This window comes from Podarcis erhardii, assembly GCF_964252035.2.
Source record: "Podarcis erhardii genome assembly, chromosome: 17".
NCBI classification, from domain to species: domain Eukaryota; kingdom Metazoa; phylum Chordata; class Lepidosauria; order Squamata; family Lacertidae; genus Podarcis; species Podarcis erhardii.
The window spans coordinates 13,194,890-13,209,889 of record NC_138515.1 but is presented as its reverse complement, the minus strand read 5'-3'; the positions used below and the strand labels follow the sequence as shown (position 1 = coordinate 13,209,889).

General features: G+C 44.0%; 1 long non-coding RNA gene across 1 annotated transcript; it reads right to left on the bottom strand.

Moving 5' to 3' along the window:
* Positions 1-713: 713 nt before the first annotated feature.
* Positions 714-1,549, bottom strand: LOC309332037. The gene is made up of 2 exons (XR_014152049.1): positions 994-1,549; positions 714-794 (listed from the first exon to the last, which is right to left on the bottom strand). It is a non-coding gene; the product is annotated as an uncharacterized lncRNA (long non-coding RNA).
* Between the last annotated feature and the right edge of the window lie 13,451 nt (positions 1,550-15,000).

Sequence of the window (15,000 nt, the reverse complement as noted above, 5' to 3'; positions counted from 1 at the left end):
GGAAAGCTACCTGTGTGGAATGAATACGGTGCCCTTTTTGAAATGGCACTTGGTGCTTGAAGAGGCAGTGCGACCACTCATGAACTGCCTGGGAAGAGAAGTAATTACTGGGAAGTTGCAGTCAGCTTGATTTGGTTGTGCAACTATGACAGATGACTACAAACTATTCCAGTCAGCTCTTGTTGAATTTATAGGATGTCACTAAAAAGATATTTTTATCTAGCGCATCGTTCCTCAACCCTGCATCCCCATATGTTGCAGGACTACCCCATCACCCCTTGACCACTAGTTAAGCTGGCTGGCCATGATGGTGCTTCTAGTCCAACAACATTTGGGGACCCAAAGATTAAGAACACAAAGCTAGAGGGCCAGGACTCCCAGGAGTAGACACAAGTCCTTTGGATGGTCATTGGATACATGGACCCTATGCAAGCAGCTCTCTCTCTCTGATTCCATCCTTTGATGCTAAACCACAGCTGGTACCTCGGGTTACAAACACCTCGGGTTACAGACTCCCCTAACCCAGAAGTAGTACCTCGGGTTAAGAACAGTTTCAGGTTAAGAACAGACCTCCAGAACGAATTAAGACTGTAGCAGGAAAACCCCCCCCCCCCCATCATTCAGTTTGTACAAACTTCACACACACTCACACTCACACACTACATACGCTATGCTTCTGTTATAAATTCATAGAAAAGCAACCATACATCGGATTTGCACTGTTCCACTTTTATTTTACTCCATGAAGGAAGGACTACAAAATGGGGAAGGTTTGATACAGGGCAGCCATAATCCTTGAGCATACCAGTACATACACAGGAGCCCTGCCCAGTTGCTATGCCAACCCTGATGGTCCTAGACAGAAGACCATCAAGATCACAAAGAACTTGCATATGGGAGTGGATTCAGCACAGACTGGAACAAAGGACAATAATCAGCTCTTCCCTCTGGGGGCAGGAAACTGCAAACTCCCCTCTGTCACCTGGAAAGTACTCATGGGGAGGGGGAAAGGGGGAACCAGCCAGGTGACAGGACACTCAGGTTACCACCACAACTCCTCCCTCAACCCCTCCTTTCAGTGATGTATGTATCTGAGGGGTGGTCTTAGATTACACCCCTTCTGTGATGTATGTATGATGTTTCTGGGGGTGCTCTTGATCCACAGGGTGGCAATTTCAAAAGTCTTTATAAGGTCTTGCACACCATTTTTCTGGGTCCTTCCTCTCTCCTGCAAGTGAGGGGAGCACCCTGTTGCAACAGTTCAATAAAGGCCAAGCCTACAGGCTGCTGTTTTGCTCCAATTTATCCTGGTTGGTGTCTTTGTTTTTGTCCAAGGGAGCCCTCGGATTTTTCCGGTAACAGTTTGGCAACCATGCTCAGGGACTCTTGGTCCTCCTGTGAAGGTGAGGGGGGGAGATAGAGGGGATCAGGCGCCACTGGGCAACCTTAGCCCAGGGATCCTTTTTCCTCTCCCTGCCTCCTCTTTGCGGGCGGTAATCAATCGTCACCAGAAAGCTCAACCAGGGGAGCAAAGGCATGGTCAAGCCAGCCAAAGAAAGGATCCCGGGTTCCACGAGGGACATCTATGGACGTGAGTATGGTTTGAAGTTAATACATTGGGAGGGGGGTGGAAAAGTAACGTCTCCACGACAGCTGAATTTTTCTTCTTTCTTTGACGTCTTCCCTCGGAGTTGACCAGAAGCGTCCTAAAAATCTCTCTTTTTTTTAATGAATATTTATTAGCATTTTCAATAACAACACAAAAACAAAAATAGACCAAAAAAATGACAAAAATACAAAAATACAAAACTTAAAAACAATTAAAAACACATAAAATTTCAATTGCTTATTTTCTTTTAACTTGCTTCTCAGACCTCCTCGCACCTCCCCTTCTTGTATTCCAATTCAAATTATTAGCTCAGCAAATCCTTATTACTTATTTCTCAACTTTAGCTTGATAATTTATTTTAACATGTTATTATTTTATTTTTTCTCATTCATCCATTTCCTCAATTTATTTTTACAAACCTTATTTTCATTTAATTTAGATCGTTTTAAAGACCAGTTTTAGCTTATCCAAACTTAAACATCAATACTTATACATCAATACTCATTCTTAAACCTTTTTCCTAAAGTCGACCAAAATTCCCTTCCACAACTTTCCCAATTTTCGTACAAATAACAAAACAAAATAAAAACAAAACAAATTATAATTATATACCCTTTGGATTCCCAGACTCCACCCACCCCTTTCCCGGTTTCAGTCCCCAGCAATTGTCCATCAGTCTCAATATACTATTAGCCTGGAGATCTCACGTCCGAGGCTCTTAAATCTCTCTCAATTCCTCTCTGCCGGCCTTTTTGATAGTCCTTAATGTTGAACCCCAAATCTCGGAGAGGCTCCGGCCCAACAGGATCCATGTTTCTTCCAGCCAGACCTCCATACTTAAAAGTAAAGCCTATGGGGTGTTCCAACTCTTGTTTCATGCTCCTTTCCAGTCCAAATGTCCCCAAAGCTCCAACTTCCACCTTAATCAAATTTATAATCCTTCGGTCTTCAGATCTCCACATAAGGAGATCTCTCAATTTTTCACTCTCCAATTCAGGCCAGACTTTCCACATCAAGTTTTTATTTTCCTTTGCTGCCATCATGTCAGGCCTCAAATTACAGTTCTCCTTTGACATCTGCAGAATTACAGCTCCTCCTTCCTTTTCTTCAGGGGCAACATATGTCTCCTTTTCCATGTTCTCAAAGCTCTCAAGTTTCTCTATTTGTCCAATTGAATAGGCTTCCTGTTTCAAATCCTTATCAAATTCAACAATGTTATTTACTGTTAAGTCCAGAGTTGTAACATTTGTAGCCAAAACATCAATTTGGCCTTGTAACTTTCCCAAGAGAACAAATTCCAATTTGTTCAATTCAGCCTGGATTTTCCCTCCTCCAGCCATTCTTGTAGTGTCCCTAAACCCCCTCTAGAGGGATTTTGGTTCCTTAATGTTCCTTTCAGCTTAAATCCAAAAAACAAGTTAGTTTGTATCAGCCCTTCCTTATTTTCAACAAATTGTAACAAATATAGCCAGCAGAAGCAGCAGAAAAAAACTTCTCTTTTTCCGTCTTGACAGCTAACTTGACAGCTGTCAAACTCTTCAATACTTCGTCAACAGGCTCTCTCGCGGGACGCTCCGGGGTGGGGTGGGGTGGAACTTGAGCTCCCAAAATTAGTTCTTCATCCTCCAGTAAAATTTCTTATAATGCCAAACCGTGAAATTAAAGTCTTTTACAAGAAAGAAAAAAAGGATTCTCTCGACCTTAGTTAGCAGGTCCTTTGCTTTAAATTATTTACAAAGGGGGGGGCGGACTTCCTTTTTAAACCTTCCCCGCTCGTGCCTAATTCATCAAAATTTTCTTTGAAAATTCCAATTTCCGTACTGCTCACGGGTTGTTGCTTTAGAGTCCAATTGTTCAAAGGAAAAAGTCAGCGCTCTCCAACAATGGCATTGCGGCTTCACTCCGCAGAAGAAGCAGTCTACTCTCAGCACCGCACCGCACCCCGTCCCCGTTCCGGAGCCTTTAAAAAGGCTCCTTCGCAGCTTGGGGGGGCGCAAATGGTGCCCGCTGAGTCACCACACTCACAGGCATCTGCTCCTGTGATTTTTAAGGGTCCCCGCGTCGCCGCAGCGGCAAGACCCAATCCTGTGGAGCCGGTTCCCTCCGGAGCTCAGAGGGAATCCGCCATTAGTCGATGGCGCTAACCTGGAAGTCCTAAAAATCTCTCTCTCTCTCTTTCTCTCTCCCAGTTTCTCTCTCGGAGTATGGCCGGAGAAACCGTGGAAAGTCTCCTTTCCTCTTTCCTCAACGTCTTCCCTTGGAGTATTAGTTTTGTGAGCAGCGCTGAGTGAATTCCGGATCCATGGTTTTTCCGGGTTAAGAGACCCGTGGTTTCCAGGCTAGTTGCCTGTGGTTTTAGTTTCCAGGCTAGTTGCCTGTGGTTTTAGTTGCCTTTGGATTTCTACTAGCCTTCTCCGGTCCGATCCGTCAGAGTTTTGCCCAGAAAGGGGCGAGAGGGGCACTTGGGTGTTAGACTGAATAATACTGATAGGATAGGTGAGATCTGGCTGCCTCGGGAATATTTCAGGATATTTCTGCAATATTGCTGAAACAAAGGTGCCCTGGATGTTTTTGTACATTCCCGCAATGAATATGTTCAATAAAGGACCTCCTCAGCCATGAGGGTCACTAGCTGATTTTGGGCCAGTCACTGAAAATGCTTTAAAAAATGTTGTAAAATATATATTGAATTTGCCATTAAGCTCGCCATCTCGTGTCACTTTTGTATAATGCACTTAAAACACCCTTAAAACATTGTATTTGCAGCTGTATAGCTGAGTCCTTTGTCTCAACCTATTCCACAGTGCAGGATTATTGGGAGGGTTAAATTGTGCATGTGGGGAGCAATGAGGGTGACACCCGATGTCATGCAAGAAGGTTTCCATTTGCACAATTTAACTCCTTCCTCTCCTCTCCTTGCCTTCCCAGTCTTCTTTGGAGGGTTCTTCAATCTTCTAGATCAGAGCGTGTGGGGGACGGGGATGGAGGGGCTGCAGGGAATGAAGGCCCCCTCTACAATGCGGCCTGTTTTGCTGCTGGACAGAAACAGTCAGCCGTCATTCTACGTACCCTGCCTCGAGCTCCTTGGAGGAAAAATATTAGTGCAATAAATGAATTTGACATATTATTCATCCATTGAACTTATGAAGATTACCCACTCTGGGATCCCACAGCTAATTCTCCCCTGGTCTCCTCGCTGGCCCAAATAGGACTAATTCAGCCAGCTAGCCTTGGTGATCATCTAATGTTTATTGGATGGATTTCCCCCCTAAATTGATTTCTGAATTCTGAATTTATTTTTATTCACATTTTATACTGTATTTTATGCTGTTTTTTGTTGCATCAATTAAGTGTTTTAAATTTGTTGTTAGCCACCATGAGCCCGGTTTTCTGAACCGGGAAGGGCGGGGTATAAATAAAAAAATAATTATTTATTATTATTATTATGGGTGGACTCCAGGGCTAATGTGAAGAAGCCATCTGTGAACTAAAACAGCAGAAACATCATCCAACGGTTGCAGGTGATAATTAGAGTAATTGTCAAGTAAGCTTTGGAGGCATCCCGATCGCATGGAAAACAAACACCCTCTTTCTCTTAGTCTTTATTCCAGCGCACAAACCTTTTAGATGAGAAAAACAGTGTTGTACTCTGTGTGTGGCCTGTCAATGAACTGTTATTGTTCAACTCCCACCACCCCCTTTTTTCCCCCTTTCTTTTTTTGACGATTGGTCTGGGAGTGTGCACTCTTGCTTTGTTTTGGCTGGGTTTCTGCTATATAAATAAATGTGCTTTGGTTCTTCAAAACGGCATAGCTTTGGAAAGTGGTGACTAACTCCCAACTTCCAGCCCTGTGGGAGCAATGTCACTGGAGAAGAAAGAGATGGCAAGTCCGGGAGCATACCAAATCAGACAATATGGGGTTTTTTTTTTAATTCCACAGGACACTTCCAAGAAACATAAGGCGATTTTGACAGTGGTGCCTTGTTTCATATTGAAAGAAAACAACAATTTCTCTCAGTTAATAAAACAACTCCAACGCCAGCCCAAGATGGAAATGAACCATTTTCACAAGAATGCTATTAAGAGTGTAACTCTCTCATAAAGAGTTACAGATAGGTAGCCGTGTTGGTCTGCCATGGTCAAAACAAAATAAAAAAATTCCTTCCAGTAGCACCTTAAAGACCAACTGAGTTAGTTCTAGGTATGAGCTTTCGTGTGCATGCACACTTCTTCAGATACTTTTTTATCTCTCATAAAGAGTTGGTACTAATTTAAACCGCACATGTTCAGTGCATAGCTACTCATAACGGTTGGTTGATACTTTCAGGCTTTGCAGCAAAATGCGCAACCAATTAAAAAACAACGTTTGAGTAACTAATGCTCCAATACTGATTGATTTGTATCTCACCATTCTTCCAAAGAGCTCAGGGTGGCAAGCATGAACTGATCTCCTTTCCTCCCTTCACAACCACACCTGGGGGACAGGTTAACCTGAGAGATAGTGGTTCACCAAAAGTTACTGAGCATGCTTGGTGGCTGAGTGGGGATAAAAGCCAGTTCTCACTCTGGCTCCAACAAGGAAAATTGTTTGCATGGAACTCATTTAGTCTAAGTGATCTCAATGGAGCTTCCTTTGAGGCAAGTTGTTCGCCTTTTAGCTGTCAATCTTCTCTAGGGTGGATGAAAGCTGCATCTTTAAAATTTCACATTAGTGAAAACTAAATATAATTTTGCATGGGTTGGAACAGGACTTAGTCATGCATGGTGTAGTCTCATTGAAATCAATGGGGCTTAAGCCAATCATAACTCATTCCCATTGATTCCAATGGCTTAGATCCAAACTAAGGGTGGAATTCAATGCACTCCTTGTCAGCATCGCCCTTGAGCCAGTGTACCAACTGGACTCATGCACTACAGCCCCGACTGGGCTAGGCGAGCTGGGTAGCACTGCCAGAGACCTCCTTTCCCACAGGAACAGGTCACAGTGCTGTGGACTCACAGCTTGGAGCTGAGAGCAGCGGATTCACTGTCTCAATTATACAGTCGTTGCGCAGCAGCGTTTTGCAGAGTCTTGCAGAGTATAAACCACTCGGAGAGCAGCTCTGTAGAGTATCTTCCTTTTATTCTATAACTACAGCTATGATACAAACTATATACAGAGCTACAAATTCTAAGCATACATCAATGCTACTTTGAGTGCCTGCAGCTGTTCTTAGCAGCAATCTTATCTATAAACACGATCTCTTGCACTCTCTCTCCGACACACTGACTGACTCTCTCTCACACATATTCACTCACTTGACTAATTAAGTAGAGAGCAGTACATTGCTCCTCCTCTCTGTAGAGTCAGCAGAGACCTCAGGAGATTCTCAGGAGATTCTTGGGTATGGGAGGGGTGAAATCTCCTCACTCCTTCTGTTAGTTGCAAGGATTTAGGCTTGTGCAATGGAACCCACCCCCCACTCTCCTTCTGCTGGGTATGCTGGGTATCAAATCTGCTCCAGAAGTTTGGGCAAACCCATACAGCAGATTTAGGGGGCATGTGGTGGTGGTGGGGAGAGGAGGTGGAAAGTTCCACTGCTGAAGTTTGTGTCCTTGAGCTGATGGAATGAGTTACTGAGTGCTACACTGGATACAAGCCAGTGGTTTAGCTGGTGACAGCATCCTGTAGGCAGAATTCCACTAAGAGTACACTCTTGCCAGTGGGTAAAGGTAAAGGTAAAGGGACCCCTGACCATTAGGTCCAGTCGTGGCTGACTCTGGGGTTGCGACGCTCATCTTGCTTTATTGGCTGAGGAAGCCGGCGTACAGCTTCCGGGTCATGTGGCCAGCATGACTAAGCCGCTTCTGGCGAACCAGAGCAGCGCATGGAAACGCCATTTACCTTCCCGACGGAGCGGTACCTATTTATTTACTTGCACTTTGACGTGCTTTCAAACTGCTAGGTCGGCAGGAGCAGGGACGGAGCAATGGGAGCTCACCCCGTCGTGGGGATTCGAATGCCGACTTTCTGATCAGCAAGTCCTAGGCTCTGTGGTTTAACCCATAGCACCACCCCCGTCCCATCTTGCCAGTGGGAGGAGGTGCTTTATCTACTGTCTCCCCTTCCCCTCCAGGTAGGTGGGGGCAGGACAAGAGATCAGCTAGAAATGCCATCCTGTCTCTGCAGCATCCAAGTTCCCTCTGTGTCACAGAAGAAGCTTCTGTTCACAAAGGCTGAGTTAGGAATAGGATCCAAGCCAATGGGTTTTCTCTAAGCATGACTAAATCTGGATCCAGCCATTTTTGCTCATATGAATTGGATAAAAGTTAAATAAGTCTGATCTCATATTGGTTGTTTGTACCCATCTGTCTCAGGTGACAATAGAAGATTGTGCCTTTAGGGGTGAAGCCAAACCATTGGAGAGTTACAGTGCCTGCTGTGACTGTAGAGACCGATACAGGAGAGATATGTTTTGTTGCAGCAGGGGCAGATAAAGGCATCCAGTTTTGCTGCTACTGATCAGTGCCGGATTTACGTATAAACTAAACAAGCTATAGCTTAGGGCCCCACTCTCTTGGGGACCCCCAAAAAAACTTAAAGGGGGAAAAAACCTGGGTGTACATTTCCAAAATATAAGATAAAAAGCAAATAAAATAAAACCTATATACAGTAACAGTGTTTTGTGCTGTGTAGGCTCCTATGATGTAAGTAATGGGCCCATGTTACTTTGATAAAATACATATTTTGCTATGTGCAAATGGCTTTAGATACCTATTAGGTCCATAAATTCCCATATAGAATATATTCAACACACAAAAACAGCGACAATTTGTTGTTGACAAAGGACAGCTGGACATACAAAGGGCCCCATTATCTTCAGTAGCTTAGGGCCTCATCAAACCTATATCTGGTCCTGCTACTGATGTTTCTTCTCTCTGCACTCCTCCCAGTGGTCATTCCTCCTCTGGTCACTGCTGTGGATAACCTGACTGTCTCTCTCCAGACACTGCTGTTGTCTGCGAGGGATTCCCACATGGTTGCCAGCCTTCACGTCACATTTGCAGACTTATTTGTAATGCAGAGTTGGTCTGCCGACAGGCCTAGTGCCTGAAGTCAGCTCCCCATAGAGCACATCCTTGGGGTTTCTGGCATCTTCCATTCTTTGTTTGAGACTGTGTCCTGCCATGTGATGCCCAAAATCTTCCTGATGTAGTGCGTATGGACTGCATTGAGGCATTGCTCCTGGAGGGTGTAAGTTGGCCATGACGCACAACCATAAAGCAGCCTGCTCAACACACAAGCCTGGTAGACATTCATCTTGGTATTGGACGGTAGCATCACATTCTCCCATCACTTTTTGGCAATGCAAACCTTTGCTATAGCAGCTGCCTTGCCAATACACTTGTCCAGCTCAGTGTTGATAGAAAGGTTGCTGGTGATGGTGGAGCCCAGATAGACAAAATCATCTACCACCTCACCTGTCTGGTCACCAGTGCTGGTGTGTGGAGCACTGGTGACGTTCTGGCCCAGGATGTTGGCCTTCATTAGGCTGGTGGGGAGGCCGAACTCCATGCAGGCTTGGGCAAAATGGCTGATAAGTCTCTGTAGAGCTTCCTTGGAGTGCGCAGTCTAGAAGTAAATACTATTGTCCTACAAGGTCATAATGCCCACCACTGGAAGTGATTTGCAAAGTGATTACGGGAAGGATATTGGTATAGAATTTCATTTCATTTCCAACCAAATGTAGGGGATTAGCTTTGATAAACAAGACCTTGCAGTGCTGCAGTTTCTCTTTCTTCCAGGCATGCTTCAGTGTTTTCATTTCTGCTTCCCGGAATGTGAGAGTGTCGGAGAAAGTCATTATATAAACTATGTGCACCGTGCTTATTTTGTAACAAATGGTGAAGAGCAGTTTACGAGTCTATTATTTAAACAAATAGAAGAAATATGTGTATTACTTCACATTTACCTCTGTGAAAGGGAAGTGTGTAAATTAACAGGCTCCCCTGCCCCGGTGCACACTCTGGCCATTCCCTTTGTGGAAAAGAACGAGAAGCATGTGCGGGATTTCATGTGCATGATCAGAGCTGTTGGGAATCTGGGCATTATATGGAAGGAGGCCCCACTGGAATCCAGGGGATTTAATTCTATCCTTTAGGATTAGAATGTTAGTAAATAAAATAGCTCTTTATGGATCTTTCTCCTTGTGTGAGATCAGGTCCCAAGAGGTGGATTTGCATGGCTTTCAGCTTATTCTATGTCAGGATCTGAACGTAGACAAGTATTCTTGATGAGATTTACAAAGTTGATGAGATTCACAGTCAAAATCTTGGTTCTCTGGGTCCTTGGTATAGCTGTGGCAAAAATTTTGCTAGCTCGTATGATAGCAACCCCAAGGAATACAACAATCTGTTCTCTATCATTATCATCCTTCTCCAAGAAATGTTGAATGAAAAGCAGGTTTCATGAAGTTCTACCCATTTTTTCTTATCATTTCTATCAAGATTTGAAATATTTAGATCAGGATAGAGGGCATTCTATCTCTCTCTCTCTATTCCAGTTTAGTATAGCAAAGGAAGAGTAAGTGATATTTAAATTGAAGAAGTCATGACTTCTGCTAATTTTTCTCCTTGGTTAAAAAATTGTAAATTGCTCCAAAGATATGAGCCTTCCTTAGGCATTTTATTACATATTAAAACAGTTGGACTATGATCTTCACTTGCAGCATAATTATATTACGATTGTTCAGAGTGTGTTGAGAAGATTTGGAAAGCTCTTTAGAATGCTTTTTGGAAATCTCTCTCTCCTTATTGGTTACATTTGTACCCTGAGTTCATAACTTCATTTCTATGAGCTCACAATGACCATGTGTGGTAGACAGCAAACTTACCCGTTGGATAAAGGAGCAGGCATAGGGCACTGGGCTCAAGGGGTACTGTGCTTTGGGGTAGAGGGAAAATATCTGTCATGGGCTAACAATGCAATTACCCACTTGGCGGCTGAAACAAAAAGCATAAACATTTAATAGTGTATAGTGTTATTAGTTTGTGAGTGCCCTTCTAATTCCTGGATCCAGCAAGTGATGAGGGAATCACCTGGATGATGGCTCAATAAGAGAACAAATGAAAGCTGGCTTTGGGCTCCTCATGAAGCCTGAGTTTTAGAGTTGTGAGTTTGCAGTAATGGAACCTAGAGCTAACGCTGCAAACAGAGGTGTCAGAGCAATGTTTGAGAGCAATGTTTGGTATCTATTTGAATCCAAGGCTGTGGGAGAAACAAGACCCTTTTGGAGTGCTGATGCTGTGAGGCCCGCCATCACAGGCTCAGCTTATATACAGGAGTAAATAAACCATATATCATAAAGACACCACACTCTGCTATGCCTCATTTCCAAAAGGAAACAGGAACCCTGGGTAATCGTCTAAAATCCCCTGGAATCTCGCATCACTCAGAGATTGGGGTGGTGTGCAACAACAGTATGAATCTTAGTGTAATCTGCAAATGCACACCCTCCAAGTCTCCCTTTTTTCCAGGGACGTCTCTGATTTAGAGAAGCCGTCCTGGTTTCTGATTTGATCCCAGAATATCCCACTTTCCCTTAGGATGTCCCTATTTTCATTGGAGAAATGTTGGAGGGTATGGAGTTATCTGACCCCTGAGCCATCTGAAGGCAATTCTGTATAGGGAAGGTTTTTTTTTAATGTTTAATGCAGGCTTCCTCAACCTTGGCCCTCCAGATGTTCTTGGCCTACAACTCCCATGATCCCTAGCTAGCAGGACCAGTGGTCAGGGATGATGGGAATTGTAGTCTCAAAACATCTGGAGGGCTGAGGTTGAGGAAGCCTGGTTTAATGTTTTATTATGTTTCTATATATGTTGGAAGCTGCCCAGACTGGCTGGGACAACCCAGTAAGATGTGTGGGGTATAAACACTTAAAATTATCATTATGGAATGGGACGTCCATAATTTTCATCGGAGAAATATTGGAGGGTATGCAAATGTGTTGTCTTACATGACAGAGATAAATCATGCATGTGAATTGGGCAGCAAAGTTGTAAGGCAGGCTGCAAACCAAAATGGTAATCAAATGTTGAAGAAATGAACTCCAAAGAAAACGTTTGATCTGAGACTGACTCTGGCAACTTGCCCTGAGCAACCTAATAGAGCTTCTTAGTTGGCTGGGGGTTTGAAGCTCTGATTACCACATTTGAGTTATTCTAGTTCCTGCACCACACTTAAGGTTACTATCCTATACGTGCAATAACCTGTTAGTAACTCCCATTGAGCTCAGTGGTGTGCTGCAGTCACTGTTAACTTTAGACTACAGCCCTGTACAGACTGATTCACAACCACATTTCTTCCTACAGCCTGTGGGTGATTCTTATGGCCAATTTAATTTGTTGACCAGCAAAAAAAGGAGAGGTGTGATAACTCCACCTAGTAGATGAAGAAGAAGAAGAAGAAGAAGAAGAAGAAGGGGAGGAGTTTGGATTTGATATCCCGCCTTTCACTCCCTTTAAGGAGTCTCAAAGCGGCTAACATTCTCCTTTCCCTTCCTCCCCCACAACAAACACTCTGTGAGGTGAGTGGGGCTGAGAGACTTCAAAGAAGTGCGACTGGCCCAAGGTCACCCAGCAGCTGCATGTGGAGGAGCGGAGACGCGAACCCGCTCTTAACCACTACACCACACTGGCTCCCAGATATGTCTCCTGCAGAAGATAGCACTTGCATGAACAGACTGAATGTCGGAATAACATCTGAATGATTTTATGGGATAACATGAAATGAGAAATCATCTAGCCAGGCCAGAGCTTCCTGCTGTTGTGGAGAGCTTTTTCCATCAGCTTCTGGCACAGAGTTTGGAACTGCAGCTGGGGCATGTGATTAGACTCTGTGTCCCAGCATGCCACTCCAGGGTGTGGCTGTTTACCCATTGGGAAAGGGAAAGCGTTTAATCCTGCATTCTCCACAGTAGTTATGCAACCTGCTTTGCAAATGGCACTTTCACTTGGTCGTACACAATCCGCATTCCTGCTGCAGATGTTATGGTCAGAGAAATGCACGGTCTTCGGGAGCTCTGTAGGCATAGCAATATTTGGAACAGTTTTTTCATAGTTAAAGAAGCTGAGATCCTACACTTCCTTTGTTGTGTCAGGGTAGGTGTTCCAGAAGTGGAATTTTTAAAGTAGGCTGTTACTTCCTACATGAAGAACTTCAGAGCAAAAGTCAAACCAACCCACCAAGGAGGGAAGCTATAGCTCCCTGGTTGTTGCTGCACCCCAATTTCCATCAACCCCAGCCAGCAGGGCGGTTAATCAGGGATGATGGGAGTTGTAGTCTGGAGAGCCACAAGCTAACCACAACGTCTGGGACAGTGCTATATTTTGGGGGGCCTGAGCTCACCATTAACTTCTCTCTTGTTTTTTTAGAATGGCACAGGCATTGACCTGAGAGGTGCCGGAGCTGAACTCTGGTGAGCTCCAGTTTAAAAAAAGCCCTGGTCCGGGGGTGTCAGTTTACCCACCCTGCTCTAAGGAGAAAAAGGAACTTTATTAATATATGAATGGGGACCTGTTTGCAGAGGTGCTGTGTTCTTTTGGCAAGTTGTGCATGAATGCATGGACACACACTCTCTTCTTCTAGCTTTTGCCAACTTGATTTTTGACTCAAGTTCCTATTGCCCCAGGCTGCTAAAGGCTGCCATATTCCATTGTCCATACCAGTGGGGGGTTTTTTAATAGAAAAAGGGTGCCTGTACTCACCATGAAGTTGTTACAATAAGTGCCACACTTTTAATGTTTGGGGGTCAAAGCTGCCCTTGAGTACCCCCAGAGCAAAAGCACTGATCTATACAATTTTTACCTACTTGCTCAGTGCATAGAGGCAAGAGAAAGAGCTACTGTGTCTAGTTTAATCTTACAAAATATCAGTACTACATGATCTATATTTGACCATTTTGTATAGACAGTGCTTTGAAGTGCCAGACAGTGGCCCTTCATCTGGTAAAATGGATCTCTCCCCCCCCCCACCTACTGCTTGTTAACATAGCAATTAGTTTACTAAAAAGCACATTATCTTGAGCCTGTGCCAAAATCACTACATATCAGGTGTGAAATGTCTGATGTTTTCCATCTGGAGAGGATGTGCTCTGCAGTCACAAGGCGTCTGCATGGTTTTTGGCTGACTTGCTAATTATTTTGGGGAATGTTCTGCTGAAACATTTTAAAACTACAATTCAAAATAAACACGGATGCTTGGGTGTGCACTAGACAGAAAGCAAGAAAGCATCCTAAGGAGTAGATAGGAAAGTTCTCTGTCCGAAAACCTTTATAAACTCCGGGACCACTATTCCATTTGCACCCTGTGAAATCTGGGTCTCTGCAGGTCAGGCACATCCAGGGTAGAATGCAAAACAAAAGGTTAAAAGAAAAAGGATTTAGACTAAACCTCAGGAAGAACTTCCTGCCAATATACAGTGGTACCTTGGTTTAAGAACAGCTTAGTTTATGAAGAACTTGGATTAAGAACGCTGCAAACCCAGAAGTAGGTGTTTTGGTTTGTGAATTTTGCGTTGGAAGCAGAACATGTTCCGCTTCCTGTCAAGTGTGTTCCATTTGTAAATTGAGTCCCCCACTGCTATGGGAAAGCACACCTTGGTTTAAGAACACTTTGTTTTAAGAATGGACTTCTGGAACGGATTAAGTTTGTAAACCAAGGTACCACTGTTGTTGTGGAATAAAGCAACAAGGCTTGCAGTAAGTTACCTGAACCAGTGGGGGCGATAGACAGAAAAGTAACCATTTCTTCCACCACTGATTCCTTCTTGTTTAGTAACTACCTGTTGAGAAAGTAGATCACTTCCTCTCAGGCTTTACTTCCTTCCCTTCCCTTTTCCAAGTTAGTTCAAGTACAGTATCAGTATTAGTTAGCATGTGCAGGTGTTATTGACTCCATCTTGGCCACATGGCTTTGTTTGCCATCAGTAATAAACTTCCCGTTTTCTTTATCACTTCAACCAAGAGTACTGCCAGACTATATCTTTCTGTGCATTGCTGCGGCATACCCCTCAACTGTCCAATTTTAAGTGGGACACCCTGGGATTACAGAAGCCACCCCAGCTTCTGATTGGATCCCGGAAGGTCCTGGCTCATTACAGAGCACATGACCAAAAGATCTCATTTTTTTGTCTGGAGTTCTAGCGTGAGCCAGGTGGCCAATTTTGATCAGCAGGACGTTGGGAGGGGTATGCTTTGATATATTTACCAAACACCAACAAATATGAACTCTTTGACACTGGGACAGATGGCCTCAGAAGGTGGTGGACTCGCCTTCATTAGAGGTTGAATGACCACCTTTTAGGGATGCCATACCAAAAGATTTCCTGCAATGGCAGGAGGTCAGACTAG